This window comes from Podarcis cretensis (genome assembly GCF_951804945.1).
Source record: "Podarcis cretensis genome assembly, chromosome: 6".
In the NCBI taxonomy this organism is placed as follows: domain Eukaryota; kingdom Metazoa; phylum Chordata; class Lepidosauria; order Squamata; family Lacertidae; genus Podarcis; species Podarcis cretensis.
Genome location: NC_137175.1, coordinates 45,270,506 through 45,290,219, shown reverse-complemented (window position 1 = coordinate 45,290,219; position 19,714 = coordinate 45,270,506). Strand labels below are relative to the sequence as shown.

Sequence of the window (19,714 nt, the reverse complement as noted above, 5' to 3'; positions counted from 1 at the left end):
GTTATGTATTAAATATATTGGCTTAAATGTAATTATGCAAAGGAATTAGAAGCTAAGAAATGTTAAATCCTTATGCTAGATTCTTATTTCATATAGTTGGAAGAGATCACAGGGGCCATCAGCCACCAGCCCCCCCTGCCAAGCAGGAAAGCACCATCAGAGCACTCTAGACAGATGGTTGTCAGGTTTTTGTTTAAAGGAACCTCCAATGAAGGAGATCTTTCATTGATGATGCGTACAAAAGATCTTTGATACCTGTTTAAAATAGAATTAGCCACCATCTGTTTTAGCCATCTGCTCTATTTTAGAATTAAGGGGGCAAAGGTGATTTGGTAATTAAGGTGCCTTGTAGAGGTTAATGGCTACTTGTTTGCCAATTATAAATATAGCTTTTATTTCCCATAAAAGGCAATAGGAAATGGTTGTATCTTTTGTGATTGGTTCTAGCAAACAGCCAATAGGAATTTCAACCAGGCTGATTGGACAGAGGCAGCCAAAGGAGGAGCAAGGGGGCTGGGTTAAGGAAATATAAGTGCTGGCCAGAATGGCAGGAGGCCAGGCCAGAGCTTGGTAACCATATGCCACTGTGCCTCATATTTATTTGTCTGACAAATAAATTATTATTTTAATTTCTCTATTGCTGCGTTGAATATTTCATTCCAGCTAAGCGTTAACCACAAGCAGGGTGCTACATTAGCACAAAATAAAATAAAATACTTTATTTTATTTTAAATAAATAAAATATATGTATTTAAATAAATAAATTTAAATAAATAAATTTATTTAAATAAATTTAAATTTAACCCTATAATCCACATTAATACTTGAAAAATAATGACTACATGGCAATGACTACATGGCAATAAAAAGAAAGGAACTCTGAACTTGTTCAAGTACATATATACCCATAGGTTTTTTTGGGAAACTCATATTTACAGAAGAATAAACACAAGTAGTTTCTACACTGAATTGTTCAACCATCCCCCATGTTTAGTGGGTTTTTCTGAATGGGGTTATTCCTGTCTGTGGATGCTTAAGGATACAAAATCTTCCTCCTCATTGGGAGGAATTCCTATTGACTGAAGCAAGTACGGTATCTCCCCCACCCCTCATTTATTTATAAGTTTTGCCACTACATAAGAGAATTTGACCAAACTGCAGGAGGCAGTGGAAGACAGGAGTGCCTGGCGTGCTCTGGTCCATGGGGTCACGAAGAGTCGGACACGACTAAACGACTAAACAACAACAACAAGAGAATTTTAGCAGGTGCCGCTTGCCAGGATACAGTAATGCAGAGGCAAGGAAAGCCACATTTGTTGAAATGCCCCTTTTGTACAATGCTCCCTGCCTCCTCTATCCCATCTGAGCAACTTACCCCTGCCCAAAAAAGCCACCTACGTACCAAACATAGACTGCAGAAACAGTCTGAATCTTAGTAGGATGGAGGGGTTTGCAAGCTTTGAAACCTGCAGGCAGTGGGCAAAGGAAGAGTTAACCATGCTTCGGGGAATTAATTAACAACAGATGTCTTCAGTTTCAATTAATTAATCTCCTGCCACGCTTGGTTTTTACAGTTCCCTTGGAAGCCTCTCCAAAACGAAGAGCTGTCCAGATGCCAAGGCAAGTCCCATGCCTACAGGCCTGGAGGGTCACGTGGGCCTTGAGCAGCCTGACTGGGCAGGGGCAGTGAGTAAATGGGTTTGTTGTTCTCCCATTTGCGCAGCGCCAGCTGGCCAGACAGGCACACTTCCCCTGACGTTGGCAGCAGTGACGCATTGAGCGTCATGCTTCTCAGGCTATTTCCCAAGGGGTTGCGGGTCATTGGCCAGCAATTACTGCCACCTGGCCCTGTGTGTTCAGGGGGGACTCTGAAAATATATTTACCAGAATAGGTAAATATATGAATTTAGATCACATATATCAGGATCAGTTTTCACTTAAAACTGTATGGTGAGCACATATGCAGAATTTTAGATGGGATTTTTTTAAAAAATCAGATGGGCTATTTATCTCTTCAATTGAAGACAAAATGATGGTTTCTAAGTGGCAATCTGTGCTACATAACTGCTGAGGAGGTTGTCCTTGCAGACCCCTGGGAATACTTCTGCACTTTTAACCCCTGAGGATTATTCATGCTGCCTGGGAGATGGGGGCCGACAACATTTGAAGGGTCACAAGTTATCCACCATTACTTTTCATGAAAGGAGTTTCATGAAAGGAGAACTGCACCAGGGGTAGTTTTCACGACTACATTGCTGCAATGATAGTAGCCTTGCTGGTGGTTGTTTTCCCTACCATGGGTGCAAGTCCTACAAATGGGAGTTAAAGGGGCAATCAGTTTAGAAACAATGTACCACCCTAGCAACTAAAGGACAAAGAAATGGGTTGATGCTTTCCCCACAAAGCAGATTTCTGTTGTGCGACACTTAATTTAAGTAGTTCAGTGGTAGAGACATGTTTTCCATGCAGTCCCAGGTGCATTCCCTGGCATCTTCAGATGCGATTGGGAGAAAGCCCTTCTTAAATTTTGCAAAGCCATTGTCACTCAATGTAGACAGTACGAAATGACTTAGATGGGCTCATAGATTGACTTGGTTTTGAGCAGAATCCCATGCTCCAGTACTGGGTGACAATGCTGCACCCATACTAATGTCTGGAGCCTTGCTATTTTTCCTGGGGTTAAGATAAGTAGTTTCCCTGGATTAGTACCTTCCCTGCTCCAAACCAGTGTCTAGATAAATATGGAAATCCTTCTGAAACATATACCGTCAGGGGGTCCAACAGATCAGACTAGATAGGAATCCATTTTCTGGAACCCCAGACAGATCTATTAAACAGCAAGTGAGATGGACTTTGTGAGATGGCCTTTCCAGCAAATTTCATCCAGAGGGCCCTTTTGATGGATTACATTTAGGGGAGCTTTAATTTTCATCAGCTTAACCACCAGTAATTTATTATGGAGCATATTAATAATGAAAGTTTATTGTCAAATTGCTAATTGACTGCAAGGGAACTACATTCCCTGAGCTCTGCCTCTGCTTTCCCAGCTCGAGAAAAGGCATTAACGCACAGAGCTCTTTTTGTGCAGTGCCTCTGCATGGAAATTGCTTTTGGAAATGCACTTCCCTTTATTAAGAGTTGAGGTTCGGCCAAAGTGCTGGCCCAGGGAAGATGTCCAGCCAGATGGAGATGAAGGATATTAACCTTGAACCTAATGGATAGAGAGAAACATTTGAGTAGAAGCACCACAGCAACTACATCAAAAAACAAAACAACACCTGGTAGTATAGGAGCCATCACCTTAGTAGTCTTGCAGTTTAGAGTGTCAGTAATACTTACAACACAACACGTTTCTTGTTCTAGCTAAAGGCCATGATAAACCTGCAGCAACAGTACCAATAAAACAATACAGATCATACATCCATAATATGAGCCAACATCCATGATGTAAGAGGTTACCAGAGACATCAACAAACTCAAATCCAACTTGATTTCAAATTTAGCCTCCAAATCACCACAACAATTTATAGTGATTTAATTTATCTCCTTCCTTTCTCCTTTTTTTTTTTTTTTGCAGTCAGTGCATAGAGGGACACTGTGTGTGTTATAAAGCTTTTTATTCTCACTGGAAAGAAACCAAGCTATTTCTGCCAGGGTGGACCAGTTTGCTTTTGTAAACAAATGTTTCAGAAATTAAATCCCCTTAAGTCCAGTGGCACTTACTTCCAGGTAAGTACATACAGGATGGCAGCTGAAGTTGAATTATTGAGAAGCTTGACTTCAGATCACACCTTGGCCACCACCTCATTGTGTGGCCTTGGTCATATTACAACCCCTTTCAGCTTCAATTCCTCATTGATAAAATTAGGATACAAGAGACCTATAAGTAGTTGTGAGAATTATATGAAACAAAAGGATTAAAATGAGGAGTCAGTGGGCTTTGAATAAATAATACAAAAAGAGTGTGACTGAATTTTCTGAGCCAAAATCTTTAGTGTAGATTGGCTCCTCTCACATCTCTTTCCTTTTCTTCCCAAATATAAATGTTTTCGATACTAGTTTCTGTTGCTATTTCAAGAGCAATATCCAAGATCTATATCTAAATCCTGCTTGCATTCTTTTCATCCCAAGCCTAGAGGATGACATACGTCAGAAAATCTTTTTAAATATATTTTTTTCAGGCAGAGTTTGATTTCCTTCTCTTCTGTCTGCTGTTATAAAATGGCACCAGCTTAACTTTCAACAAACAGTAAGGGGATGCTGAAACTGCAGGCTCTGTGCTCCTGTTCTGGTGACCTAGCAAACCTTTGCAAGGAAAACCTTCTCCAGTGGGATGTGTGAATGCAAGGCTCACTTGTAGGAACCAGAGAGGCCTCTTGCTGGTCTCCACCAGCTTTGTAGAAAGGTGAGGGACTAATATGAACCAAAGTGTTTTCCTTGCATGTCTGAAGTGGAGGAGCATGTGGGTCAGGAAATCTGAAAAAGTGTTGCCAGTACCTGGTCTGGCTCATTGAGATGTGTCTTGAATTACTTTTCATGACTCTCACCACAAAAGAAACAGCTTTAAATGGCAGACAGACAGTTCTCTTGATGTTTTCACTGGCTGATGTGGAGTTACACTGACCCTCCACTCAGCCAGTTGTGGAGGGTTGTGTTTAAGCAGAGTAGCCAAGGTTGTGGATATCCTTTGCTCTACCATGCAATGGGGCTGGCACTGGCTCTTAGGATATTGTAGTAAACACATCTGTATTCTGGTTCAATATGGTACTTTCCTTGCCCTTATGGCAATCGTTGCTTTCAACCGCACATGCTATTTCTAGCCACACATTTTTCAAAGGAAAAAAATCAATAAAATGTGAGGGTTTTCTTCTTTCTCTTCTCCTTCATTGCAAAATTTTTCTCCATCCTGCTTCCTGTCTGGCCGCAATACGAAACTGGCACATGCTGTGGAGTGCTGTGAAATGGCGTCCAAGGCTAGTCACCTGACTTTCAGTCACATCTAAACGTGCCCCCCATTGGTTGCCTACCCCCTTGGCCGAAACTGTTTCCTCCCCTTTAAAAAGCTGAAAATTTAAAGGGCAAGGAAACACATGGCACCGAAGTGAGCCAAGCCAAAAAGAAAAACAATTCCGTGGGAGTCACGGCTTTTGTTTAATCATCGGATTGTGCTGCGCTGCCTCTGCTAAGCGGAGCTGGTGGAATGGGCGTGGGGGGGACAAGCAGAGAAGGCTGCAGTCTATTAAACTTCCTTTGAGAGCCTGCCAGACTGACAACAGCTGGAAGAAATTAACATTTCAGATCCATCAGCCGCCTTGCTGCTTTTCCCTCCAGAAAACAAATGGCTTGACTGCTGTAGTCTAAGCAGCTTCACCTTGTTCCCCTTTGCTTCAGACAATTGCTGGCTTGATTTTTGCCTGTGCAGGGCTTTTCCTTTCCCCCCCCCCCAACCTGCAATGAGACGAGGAAAGAAAAGCGCTACAGAAGTTGTGCTGCGAAAAGTACAGAAAGCTGTTATCATTTACAGGCCTAGCTGGAAAAGTCAACAAAAAGCACACAGTGAAAACGACTTTGGTACACCAGAATCCACAGAAATATCACTGCCAGTTGACTTCGAGGTGTTAAAAATAGTCAAGCTCTTTGTTACTTAAAATGTTTGTTAGCTGCTCTACAGCTCCCAGAGTAGTATATAGAGAAAGCATAAATAGATTTTTAAAAATAAATAAATCAAAAAGGGCAAGATAAATCATGAAATTATTATATCAAGCAAACATTTCTGGGGATCCAGAGATTGTTTATGGGAAGGATTCAATCACATGCCAAGGAACTTAGGTTGTGCAATTACAGGGGATTTGAGTTTTTGCACAACTAACCTACTTGCCCACAAAAGTGGATTTTTTTGCAATAAGGAATGTGATGGGGAAAAGCACTGGGAAGTGAGGGACAACAATTGCATGGTATTGCAACACTGTATAATTTCCCTGCAAACAAATCAGAATGAATGCTCGCTAAACAGGTCATCTGGAAGAAGATCTCTCCCATGAGCTGAATTGGTGGTGCCTTTTGAAATCTGATGAGTCTCCCCATTTTGTGCACTGGGGTGAAGGGGAGTCCCAGGGCAGCTGGGGGGGCTGTCGGGTGGGGGAGTCTGTTAGCTGATCCACCCAAGATGCTGCAGTTGCTCACACATTTCTAATTTGCTCTGTGGAATGTTGGAGGGTATGAAGTTAGCTTCATTAACTACAAAATTTTGGGTGCCCTCCAAACCAATGCCAAAGTTTTGTAGCTTTGTAGCATGAACCCCGTGTCGTGAGAGCTTCCTGCTATGGATGCCTGTGGACAACAGTTCATACCACTCAGAGCGAGAGCCTGGACGGCTTGGAGAGTTTGGGTGAAAGTTGCTAAGTTGTTGTTTCAAAAGTTTCTGAGTGAGAATCTGTTGGCACAGCTTGGGGACCTCTTTTGTTTTTTTGTTTTTTTTGGGGGGGGTGTTGTCAGCCATAAGTGAAAAATTGGGTGGGAACTATTGCCAAGGCCAGGGGTCAGCAAACTTTTTCAGCAGGGGGCCGGTTCACTGTCCCTCAGACCTTGTGGGGGGCCGGACTATATTTTGCAACAAAAGATGAGTGAATTCCTATGCCCCACAAATAACCCAGAGATGCATTTTAAATAAAAGCACACATTCTACTCATTTAAAAACACACTGATTCCAGGACCATCTGCAGGCTGGATTTAGAAGGCGATTGGGCCAGATCTAGCTAAGACTATTGGCCATTTAATCTGATTGAATGGCTTGTGTGTTTTTCCACCTATGTATTTGATTAAGTAGGTTGTTTTAATTTTTGCCATTGTAGTTTTGCTTGTCTACCTTATGATAGAATTATTCATTAGCTGTTTATTGCACAAGTCTATACGCTTTTGCAATGTTTGTATGTTGCTGTTACCCACTCTTTAGCTTTATTACTTAGTCCCCTCTACTCTAGGATTGAAAATATTCAACGAAGAGCAGGCTTATAAATACTGTACATGAATGAATAATTGCACTCTGCATTGCATTTATTTCCAGGACTCCACAGAAACAACCCTTTTTCTCTGCCTTGAAGTCGTTTGATAGTTGCCTAGGAGTGGAAGAGCCAGATCTGATCTGCGTTGCTATCATGTAATATCTTGTGGGAACAGAAGCACTCTGAATCCTGCAATACTGGAAGTGAGGCCAACTTGGCAGGCCTAAGACCTCTGTGTGCCAAACTGCAGTCTGTCTGGGAACTTTGGCTTCTCCGGCAGCACAGCCCTGAGTGAACACAGTCCGTATTCCTCTAAGTTCTGCATTGCTACCAGGTTGGAGGAGAAAAGGGGCAGTTGGGTGGAGTTTACTCTGGTGGGGGAGTGGGAAGGGATTCAATATGTGGTGGATATGAAGAGAATGAGCTCTGTCTCTAGCAATACCCAGCTTTATAAGGAAAGTTCCCCAAAGTCAAGTGTGAGAACTTGTTCTTGCTCCAGAAATGCCCTGGTGGCACAACTGGGTTTCTCTATGACAGCCTTTCTCAACCTGTGGGTCCCTAGATGTTGTTGAACTATAACTCCCATCACCCCTAGCTAGCAAAGGCTCAGGGATGATGGGAGTTGTAGTCCAACAACATCTGGGGACCCACAGGTTGAGAACTGCTGCTCTATGACATGATGCACATTCAAAACTATGATCAGCAGTTTAAGCTACAAGTACTTACATTCACACAACCATCTCAGCATCCAAATGAGAAAGGTGGTCTTCTCGAGAGCCTAACACCCATGGGCAGCATCCAACACCCTCCTTCCATTAGTGTAAAGATTTCCACTTGCACAACATCACTTTCACCCCCTCTCCTCCCCCTGTTCATGCCCCCATACCCTCCACAAATCTGCTCCAGAGTGTTGCACAAACCACATAATAGACTGGAGAGCAGTGCCAGATTTAGGGCACTATGGGCAGTTCCCTAGCACAGGGCAACAAGCTGAGTGGGTGCAAATTTGAGACCCACAATTGAGAAGGTCCATTTGGGGTGCCAAATGTTGGCCTTGTACAGGGTGCCATATTATGAAAGATTACCAAAGTCCACCCCTGTTTGAGAAGGCACATAGGGAGGTGAAGAAGGCAGTTCTGTTGCGTAAGGGTGAATCCTTCGTCACTTTGTGGCTTTGCGGTACATGTGCTGCACACTCCATTGCAAACAGTTAGCTACCTCTTTATAGGATTGACATAGGAGTCGTCGTATATTCCTATGCCAACATGATTTCCATGAGGGAATTTTGCCACAAGAGAGTTCTTGTAATCAGAGAGGTGTTGATGGTCTAAGTCACATAATACACCTGTTATGATTTTTCAGACTTTTATAGAATGCAGTTGCCCATGACTAGCTTAGAGAGTCTGAACAAGCAGAGGACACCACTTTTTTGAGGGCGTGGTTTATCTCTATTTCTCAGGAAGCCCAGTGAGACTGCAGGCTTGTTTAAACAATGAATTTGCTCTGGTTTGGTTTAAAGTTATAAACACCAACTAAGATAATAAATGGTACCTCCTCTTCCCCTCCTGCCCCCTCTCCAAAACTAAAAAGCCCTGGGTGGCCACTCTAGTTCAGTTTAGTTTACATCAGTTCTTATTGCTGCCCAACTTTTGCTGCGTCTGGGGCCGCTTTTCATTTGCACACCAAACCGGCATCAGTTTCCTGCTATAAACGTTGGCCATCGCAACATGCTAGCAGATGTTTGCTGCCTTTATAATGGCTTGTGCTCACTCTCCCAATCCACAGATGTCCGTGCATGTATCTATTCATTAAATACCAGCATTCTTCTCAACTCCAATATACTTAAGCTTCATCCTCAGATGCCCACCTTGAATCAGCTGCATGAATATAGGTAAACAAACAGCCTCTGTATTGACGCTGATGTGTCAAGCGTAGTGTCAGACAGGCCTTGATAATGTGGCAGCTGGTGGCTCTTTCTTCTTGGCTCCTGGAATGGTACTCTAGGGGAGGGACGGGGTAACAAGCTGAGAGAAGGTAGAGTGCAACATACTCCCCAACTGTACCAGTTTAACTCAGGCTCATAAATCGCCACTTTTCTACGTTTCCTGAAGCAAGAATGTGGACAAAATCACACTGGCATATTTCATGAGCACATGGGATTCTTCCCCTGCTTTTACACATTTGCACAGTTCACAATGTTTCTTTCTATCTTGCTAAACCTACCCACTCCCCCTCTGCTTAGTGTGGGGGAAGACATTTCCTCCCTGCATGCTCATTCGGATGCAGTCCCAGCAAAACAAGGTTGGGAACGATGTGTGTTTAAACCACCTTTTGGCATTGCCTGGCCTTTCAAGCTTGTCCTCTGTCTCTGGATTCAAGTGAAACTGACAGGGGTGTAAGAAAACCCTATCAGATTTACCAGAAGTCCCACCCACCCACCCACCCGCACTGCCACTCTTCAAAAGCATACGAATTTTTTATATATTTTTTTAAGAAACCCAAGAATGGCTTCATCCATTTCACCCAAGTCTGGAGGAGGGGGCTGGAGAAGAAGATGTCCGTGCTGCCATGTCACTTCAGACAGAACATACTTTATCACAGGTGACAACATATGTGCAGGAAGTTTGAAATTTGTTCGTTAGATAGACGAATAATGGTTGTTGTTGTTTGGGTTATATATATATACAGTGGTACCTTGGGTTACAGATGCTTCAGTTTGCAGATGCTTCAGGTTACAGACTCTGCTAACCCAGAAATAGTACCTCAGGTTAAGAACTTTGCTTCAGGATGAGAACAGAAATCATGCGGCGGCAGTGGGAGGCCCCACTAGCTAAAGTGGTACCTCAGGTTAAGAACGGTTTCAGGTTAAGAACTGACCTCCAGAATGAATGAAGTTCTTAACCTGAGGTACCACTGTACTGTCCTTCGCATAGTACATAAATCCATAAAACAACACAGTCCTTAAACTACACTACCACTCGTAACAATTCATTAAATAGTAATTTGCCAAAAAAAAAAAAAAAACCACAGCAGCAGCAACTAATCCATTTATCTAATCAGGTCTCCAACATTCTCACCCAAAAAATTGTGGTGGGGTGTATATTTACCAACAATCTAAAATGGTAAAGATGCACCTCAGAATGGAGAGAGCTATAACACAGGTGAGGAGACACCTCTGAAAAGGCCACCACGCCATGTGATACATGCTGTGTAGAGACCATGTAGGAGTTTAAGCATGGTTTCAAATCCATACAATGCAAATTTTATGAGCTTTAGAGAGCCTGTCCCACCCATTGTTTGTTTGGGAAATTTCCTCCAAAAGCCAATGCCAGCTTCTGAAAAAGGGTTTTCATTGGGGCTGCAAGGAATGAAAGGGTTACATTCCTGCTCTGTGCCTGCCTTGATCCTATTATCAGCTCCCCACCCTCCACAACCTGATACAATTTGTAATTCAGAAAACCAGCACATTATATGCAGAGTCGCATTTAACATCACAAGTAGTTGGGCCCTTAGAAACTGTACACCGACTGTACGGAGAGAAAGGTTTAACAGCACTAAGCTGTTAGCATGTATGAAACCGGTCTCGCTCTCCAGCAAACAGACAGTGAAACACGATATAAGTTGTTTCTTTTCTTAGACCATACATAGCAAATGTGAGTACATAGGAAGAGGTAGAATATAGTGTAGTTAAAAAACCATGTGAGCTTGTAGGCTTTTTGGAAGGCTGATGTAGCTGGTGGCAATGCTAATAGACTGTATTGGATTTCCAAATTCCTCTTAATTTCAATCTCCCCCCCCTATTGGCTGCAGGAGTACAATGAGAAGATTGGTAGGAATCCTACACTGGCCAGAAACATGGAGTTTTATTCCTAAGAAATTAGTTTGCTGATTAGTGTTTACTAAAAAGAAAGTCCATATCCTGTTTGTCAGATGTTGGGAGGATATAACGTGGTGCTGCGGGCAAGGCAAGCTATGGCTGCAGAATTGAGGAATCATTGTCTTCCATCTATGACTGGCTCAAACACAGTACTTGGGGTTTGTCTCATGTCCATTTGCCTGGTCCAATAGCAAGTTGCACCTTTGTGCATAAAGCTATTTGCTTCTTATTAGTGCCAGAATCCATATTTCTGGGTGGATTTTTTTTTTGGGGTGGTGGTGGTGGCTTGTTTTCTTCTTCAATGAAAGTTCTTCTATTATCACTGGCTGGGTAAGGCAAGTGTTGTGTTTTCTTTTGTTTGGATCATTGGAGCAAAGGATGTTTTTTCTGCCTCGGGCCTCTACTCCGGTATGTTTATACAGATACTCTATTCTGCATTTGGACTGTATTTTGGACCTCCCTGTTTTTATACCCTTAGTTTCTGGTTCCTGGATCTGCTGTCAGCAAGGGCCTCCTTTCCTCATCCATTTCTTGTCTCCAGTCATGGCCAAGCCTAACAAGCGAATAGAGTGGAGGGTCTCTTATTCTGGAGAGTGCCACATTCCAGGCCCACCGCTCTGCTCTTTCCAGGAGGAGTTGTGATGGGAGCAAAAAAGGGACCGGGCTGGACTGGCTGTGGGATACTAACCCTGTAAATCTCGCAAAGGCTTTTCAGTGAGGGCTGTCAGGAAGAGGTGCCTCATAAAGCCAAATAGTGATTTCCTGCTGCAGCCGGCAGGAGTTGTTTTCTTTACAACACGCTGCTGAAATCGGAGAGGAGATGGTGTTTAAATATCTCAGTCCTGGAGGAGTTGCTGTATGCTTGAGACGGAGCCAGCAGCCAAAGTGCACAAGGAAAGGACAGATGCCAACATTTGAAAGCCATTAACCGAGAATATTTTGGGAGGATAATTAAGAGACATACCTTTAACCCACTTCGAAATTCACTGAATGGGCTTATGTCTCTGTGAGTTATGGAGTGAAAATATGGCAACTTTTTTTTTTTTTTGCCTTGAAAAAGAAAAGAGAATGGTCTGCCTACATTCCTCATACAACTCTGGCAGTTTGCTTACACACACACCACACACACACACACACACACACACACACCCCTCAGTTCTAAAAAGAGAGAAGCTCTACGTCTCAGGGTCTATCTAGAAGCCATGCATTTAAAACCTTACACACACACACACACACACACACACACACACACACACACACACCTTCCAGCTGTGGGTGGAAGAGCTGCAGTTACTCACTGAGTGAGGGAAATATACTTTGCCTGTGCTCAGAAACCTAACCTCTGTTTTGTTATTAATGCCACCTCTACCAAAGCTGAGACTTGCCTGGTGTTGAAAACACAGGCACCAAGGCTAAGCCCTAGTAAACTCACTTGTTCTAAACCCTTTGTTCTAATAGTAGAATACTTCTGGAAGATAAAAAAGGAGTAACCTAAGCCAACAGCAAAAGTCAAGGGAACAGTTCGAACACCAAAGGGGGAAACATGCCATCGTAATCAACAAAATGAACAACAAAAAAGGCCTAGCCCTGGCACATATGTATCTCACACATCAGTCACAAATCAAATAGTGCAATGTTCAAACAGTAACAAAGTCAGAGAAAATTATATTAAAACCGAACACATTTTCTATCCCAAATGGTTCTCCTCAGTGGTTAAACAAAACAACACAAAATCCCAGGCTGTGTACACATTACCATTTACTCAGGCTCCAGCGCACTCCCCGGGCTGATGCTTGAAGCAGAGCACACATGACGTTAGCCACAAGCTATATGGCTTCAGTAGTTTCTTGAGTTTCGGAAACATAGGCCACAGTTAAGCTGCGGTGTGTATATTTGAGACACCTGCTGCGCATGTGCAGAGGACAGCACATGCACAGATGATTGCTTTCTTGAATAGGAGTTCAGAAGGGTTGCAGATGTGGCGAAACAAATCAGGTAATGTCGTGAAGTAAAATGCGGTTTGAAACACGGCAGGGGGAAACGACCTTGCTGCATTTTAAGGTGCTAATGTCTGCATGCCCTCAGACTCTCTAACCAGCATGCTTGCTGATAACATGAACAAAGAAGGTTAACCATAATGGAATATGGCACCTGGCAGCAGGAGGACCCAGTTCAAATTGATATAATGTGGAAGAGCCCAAGCTTGTGGTCCCTGTGAGGGTGTTGCAGGAGCCGCAGCATATTACTGACCTCATTGCAGGGGGAAAGGGGGGTCTGCCATCCAATGCCTCCTCAGTGCACGTACAGAAAGCTCCATGCCTGTCCCTCTTCAAATGCCAGTGCTCCGGTGCTGCTAGAGTTGGAAATAAGGTGACCATGAGTGCTGCGTTCGAGAGAACTGCTCTCTATTTGAAGGATTATATGGACAAAGTCCAGTTAAAAGAGAAAGAACCACAGGAAAGGAGAACAGGAAGCACTTTGAAGCTGCACCTAGATAGCAGGTTGAGCAGGAGCACAGCTCCCATGACTATAGTCTTCCCCACAATTGTGAAAGGTATTATTTTTCAATAATAATAATAATAATAATAATAATAATAATAATAATAATAATAATTGCTTTTTTCTGGGGGTATGCAGGGGGTACGCATACCCCTAAAATTTTGTGAATCTAAGTTTGGCCTCATTGAGGGGCAGTATTTTCAATATGAGTAGTAAAATGAGAGTACCCCTTAACATTTTTAAAGAAAAAAAGCACTGATAATAATAATAATAATAATAATAATAATAATAATAATAATTTATTATTTATATGCCGGCCAGCCACTCTGGGCAGCTCCCAACAGAATATTAAAAACACGATAAAACATCAAACATTAAAAACTTGTCAAATAGGGCTGCCTTCAGATGTCTTCTAATAGTCAGATAGTTGTTTATTTCTTGGACAGGGAGGAAATTCCACAAGGTGGGTGCCACTACCGAGAAGGCCCTCTGCCTGGTTCCCTGTAACCTCACTTCTCACAGTGAGGGAACCGCCAGAAGACCCTCGGAGCTGGACCTGTGTCCAGGCTGAACAATGGTTGTAGCAAATGTTAGCCCTACTCAGAGTAGGCCCACTGAAATAAATGGGAATGATGACTTTTATAGTGAACATTATACCCTAAGAGTGTCTCTCATTGTTCCCTTATAGATTCAGCAAGCTTGGGTCCAAAGTGGCCGGCTTCCAGGGTGCAGCCTCCTCCAGCCATCACCACCTCATGGAGTTTGGCTACCTCCTCCTCCTTGTCCCAAGAACATCTTTAGATTTCAAAAAGGACACATTTTTCTGTGACATCATCCCCCATTGCCTTGGCAACCTCCCAAATCTCTTGTCTCTGTCTACTCCTCAGAGCAGGAGGTGAAGGATAGCTTTTTGCATTGCCAATTGCATTTAATGGCCCAGTACCTGGTTCCCCGGGACACAGGTGGCGCTGTGGGTTAAACCACAGAGCCTAGGACTTGCCGATTAGAAGGTCAGCGGTTTGAATCCCCGCGACAGGGTGAGCTCCCGTTGCTTGGTCCCAGCTCCTGCCAACCTAGCATTTCGAAAGCATGTCAAAGTGCAAGTAGATCAATAGGTACCGCTCCGATGGGAAGGTAAACAGTGTTTCCGTGCGCTGCTCTGGTTTGCCACAAGTGGCTTAGTCATGCTGGCCACATGACCTGGAAGCTGTATGCTGGCTCCCTCGGCCAATAAAGCGAGATGAGTGCCGCAACCCCAGAGTCGGCCACGACTGGACCTAATGGTCAGGGGTCCCTTTACGTTTACCCGGTTCCCCATAGTTTCTCAATAGCTCTGCACTTAGCTCGCCCAGCCAGACTGATTTTCATAAGCAAACCCAGGCATTTCTTTCCTAATACAGTTCTGCAGCTTGTATTTTCCCTTCATATCTCAGATATTACCTAAATACTACAATTTGTTGATTTCTACCATTCACCAACAGCTCAGATCTATGACATTATTAAGGATCCAACAACATCGGGAAGGCCATGGCTTCCCCACCCCAAATCTAAGACTCAAAGGAAGATAGGGTGCCAGTAACTTTCATAGTTCTTTAGAAGGGTTTTTTTGAGGTGGGGGGCAGAGTGTGAAAAGCTGCTCCTTCCTCTTCAACACAGCTGAACAGGGGTCTTGTCCTCCTTGGTCCTTAGGTTTACATTGTTCACTCAACCAATTTGAATCCCTCTTTTCTTTGGAAGTGAAATACATTGTTGCTAAGAACGTCAAAATGTGTAAAATGCTTTAAAAGCACTAATAAATTAAAGCTGGGTCCGCTCCACTTGGGTTGCTATCAGTCCCAAGCACTGAGGTCTGTGCTGCACACCTGACCTCCATATTTCCTAAAGCAGAGTATCTTAAGGAAGCATGATATCCAGGATTAAGACACCCTTGGTCAGTGAAAGATGCAGAAGAAAGCATCCAGTTGATTGGTGAGATCCACCAACCTCCTTTGGGGGAAACAGGGTCATAATGTCTTAAAGTACCGGTACCTTGTTCATGGAAGCTGAAGTCCTCTGGAAATTCTGCTCAGAGAAAGAGAGAAGGAGAGAGAGGAGTTTTTGGATCTCTTGGGCTGAGGGTAAAGCTCAGATGTGGTCTGAAATCCTGCCAAGTGGTTGAGTCTGGGGAGTGTTTGTTTGCAGTTGTACAGCCTACTGGAGGCTGTTTCCACTCTCTAAATAATTGATTGTTCTCCTTATCACTTCGGTTAACATTTGTCAATGAGATTTCTCTGTGAAACTGGATTATTTACAAACCACCCCCTGCCCAAGGAATGATTTTAAAGACCACCCCAGACAGCAGCTCTTATCCCAGCACAAACACGCCATCAGATTATCTTCACACTGCATGCTGGCCCTGTCCCCAACAAAAGGTGAGTTTTATTGCTGCAGAAATATTTAATACAGCAGTTTGCTCCTGCACATCCTAGCTTCCCTGGTGTTTGATAGTATTCGGATCCCTGTTACACTACATTAGTTTCATAGACACTGGAAGTTTCTCAGGAGCAATCCCAAATTTGGGAGTTCGTAGTTAATGGCCACATGCAAAATCATGGATCCTCTGTAATACAACATCCGAAACACAACAAACACACCAGATTACCTGTGATTCCTGTAATCCTTGTAAATAAATCACTCACTGCAAAAAATAAATCAAAATTGGGAATAATTGTTCCACAGTTTCAGTGGACCTGGCCATTGTTAAATGAAAAAGAGGGAACTCAGATTATGTACACATTCCCATTTACTCTTCATCCAGTCTGTTCCCATCTCACTACTGGTTTGGGAAACAGTGTAGACAATGCATTGGCCACAATTGCCTGTTGTTTCTTATGAAATATACTGTTTTTGATGCATCTGCCTCCAAACCAGCTTCAATGTGAACTGAGAGAAAGAACAACCTAGCTGTGTCTTTCAGCTGGTACACAGCCTAATAGAGTGATCCAGACCTTTGATCAAATCGCGACATTTTGCAATGTATGTTTCTCACTTAATCTTAATCTCTCCAACCTAAACGTATGCAGTTACAGAATTTCCCCCCTTGTAGAGGGCCTGGCTGCCCAGCACTCCTGTTAGGAGTGGAAGCATACACAACAACGTTTTGTTGCAAGTCTCACTTGGTCATTTCAAATTTGCTGATGTCTTCTACGAATGTTGCAGCCCAGAAATGAATACCGTATTCCAAATTAGGCTGTGGAGCCTGGTTAGTTAGGATGGATGGAGCACTGCCTCACCAACCTGAGTGTGCCTTCAGTCAGTCCTGTCTACCTCCACATTTACAGCCAGTCCAGCAAGTGGCACTGCTTATCCTGTCAGCTTCCTCCTCCTTAGTCTCAGAGCTGCCCCTGTAGAATTTAGCAGGCAGAAGGAAGGATAGAACTGGAATTAGTTGGTCACTCTGCCTTTTGTTCTGGCCTACTGTTAAATCCATAACTGTTCCTGAACAGGTTCCTCCAACGCTGCCTTTCCAGACCAGCTCAGCTAACATAAGAAACTGCCATGTTTCTCTTAACTTGACTTTTCTACCTAGCAAGAAACCTGTGTGTTTTGCTCACGACTGAAAACTGGATAGCCGTTGGATTTTGTATTTTAAAAATGGGGGGGGGGGGGAGAGAGATTGGCCATTCCTTATTTGTTTCTTTGTCCCAGCAATCCTGGGTGAAAACTGAACCTTCACTAGGTCCTAATAAAAGCATTGTGCAATGGTGGATTTTGGAGTTTTTGTTATGGACCAACACAACTTCCCTTGCTTCCCCTGCCTCCCTGACCATGTATTTGACCACTAACACATAAAGCTCTTGTGAAATCAGATTATTGCCAGGACACAGTTTAAGGGCTAGGTCCCTGCAGACAGCTAAGAGCAGTACCTTTGGAGCTGAGCCATCTTTACCCAGGGAAGTATTTCATGGGTTTCTTTGGCTTCCCATTCCTCTTTACTCCTGAGCTCAAATAGAAGTAGTTTATAGTGAATTGCAAATTAGATTTTGGAACTTTTTTTTTTAACCAGAGGGAGTCTCAATGTTGGAAACTTTGTGAATGACGCCCTGCCCTGTAAAGAACCGTGAAGTTGGGACTGAAAGCAGACAGGACTTGTTGAGAGCGGAAGGACACTGAGGAGTGAGTGAGTGTGTATTCAGCTGCTTCTGAGGTTTGGATGGGTTTTGTAATTAACTTGGGCTGTATCTTGCTTATTCAAGGCAGCTGGCCAAATCCTGCCTTTAATTGCATTATTGCAACCGCAGAGGCTAAAAAATGGCTTGCATGGGTATAAGCAAGGGCGAGAGGTGGCTTGCTGTGTGGTATTTATGCCTACATAGGTATTTATACCTATAGCAGCCAGCTATTTTGTGAGGTTCTTTTAAATAATATTTTCATCCGACTTGAATGCCTGCTTTATTGACACCACAATAAACTGGCGAGCAAGTGTGCAGACCAGAAAGACACACCACTGCCCTCAGCTGGCGGGAATGAAAAGCCTGGCAGCGAAAGAAAGGTTAGCTCAGAAAAAGCCTGAGAAAGAAACTTCAGACACATTCAGTCCCCCCCCCCCCCCCGCTTTTACCACCAACTCTCTGACAAAGCTTGAAAAAATATCTTCTTTGAGGTCTCAGTTCACACACGTGTATATACAGCAAAGATGCAGCATAAGAGCATCTCTGCTCCTCAGCACAGACCTAGGAGACTTAATTGAACTCAGACTGGAAGAGAAGGGAATGTTCAGTGTCTAGAGCAGCCCTCCCCAATCTGTTGCCTTCCAGGTGTTGCCATGCCTTCCTCCATTCCCCTCCTCTACCTCCTAAAGCTGATGTTACCAGGATGCACCTAGCAGTCATGCATTCATGTGAACATGCAGAGGCTTAAAATGGGTAAGGAGTAGGGGCATGCATGCAAGCAATAGCCCCAATATCCCAGCATTCACTGGCTTTGCTGCAAACCTTTCTGTGTTTACTGGGAATGTCTTAATTAAGGGGAATTCTAAGCACATTGGATGAACATGCTTAGAAGTTCCCCTCTGGTTAGGAGTTATGGTTTATGGGAAGCCTTCTAAGTATGATCATCTGAATACCAGAGCATTGGCTCTTGCTGTCCCTAGGATCAATGCCCCCTCATTATAACGGTGTTTCGTGTCTCTTCATCCTGCCCATGTACAAGGATCTCGGGGGCTGGCGATTTCAAGAGAACATGTTGTATCAGGTTGCCATATTTCGAACAGTGAAAATCCGGACAGAAAAGCTGTTGAGCTTCTTTGAGCAAAGTTGCCACGCTTTGAACTGCATTGGCAGACATACTCTAGAAAGGCTTACTGTTCCAAATGTTGCTTATTCTGTTCTACGCTGCTTCTGACTGGTGCCAGCACATCTCACAAGCCTTGGACATAGATCCTTGAAAACAAATTTCCACAAAACGACCTCAAATATGATCCACAAATTATTCTTAGTTACAGCCTGGATGGCCCTCAATGGATCTCCAGGCCCTGGTGAAGCGTAGTCTCTGCCCCATCCTATACTTGGGCCCTGGAATCATTTGAGTTTATTATTTCAAGTTCGCTCTCTCTTATTTCTTTTTAGGTATTGGCAATAGCAGCACTGCTAGCGGTTTTGTACAGTAACTGAGTGTGATGCACCACAATTCTCCTGGCACAAGAGGTTAGTGTTTTGGATCCAGAAGCTGCAGATTTCAGCCTCACTAATTACCTCTTCAAAGTCCCACATGAACTCTGTGTTCTTTTAATGCCCTGAGTTCTTTCCTCCCCAAAACAAACAAACTACAGTTTCTGCTTTGAGGATGAATCTGGATTTCATTTACTAGCTTTTTGGATTCATGTGTATCATGGGACAGGTTGTTCTCTTAGGACTGAAAAATGTTCCCTTTGTCTTAACCCTCAGGGATAGATTTCCCAAGGCCAAGATGAGGCCTATTGTTGCTTGATAGAATCAAAAAGCTTCTTGAACTTCTTGTAACATGTATTTGTTGTGAATTGATTCGTTGTGGCACTTCCTGTTGCCAAAAAAAGACAGCACACTATTCTAATGGCCTTGTCGCTGTGGGGCAGAGGACTTCCATTTGTGGAGTGCCAGAGAACATAAGAGTCCTGAGGAATCAGGTCAATGGCCCATCTAGTCCAGCATCCTGTTCTCACAGTGGCCAACCAGATGCCTGTGAGATGCCCAAAGGCAGAAACCTGAGTGTATCAGCCTTCTTCCCACCCCCTTGTGATTCCTGGCGACTGGTCTTGAGAGGCATACTATAATAATAATAATTTTATTATGTCTATGCTGGTCATCTGACTGTGTTGCCC

The 19,714-nt window shown here is 43.5% G+C and overlaps 1 long non-coding RNA gene across 1 annotated transcript; it reads left to right on the top strand.

Annotated features, from left to right (window-relative positions):
• The first annotated feature begins 17,439 nt into the window (after nt 1-17,439).
• On the top strand, nt 17,440-19,376 carry LOC307218447. The gene is made up of 2 exons (XR_013839977.1): nt 17,440-17,532; nt 18,984-19,376. It is a non-coding gene; the product is annotated as an uncharacterized lncRNA (long non-coding RNA).
• Nucleotides 19,377-19,714: the final 338 nt, after the last annotated feature.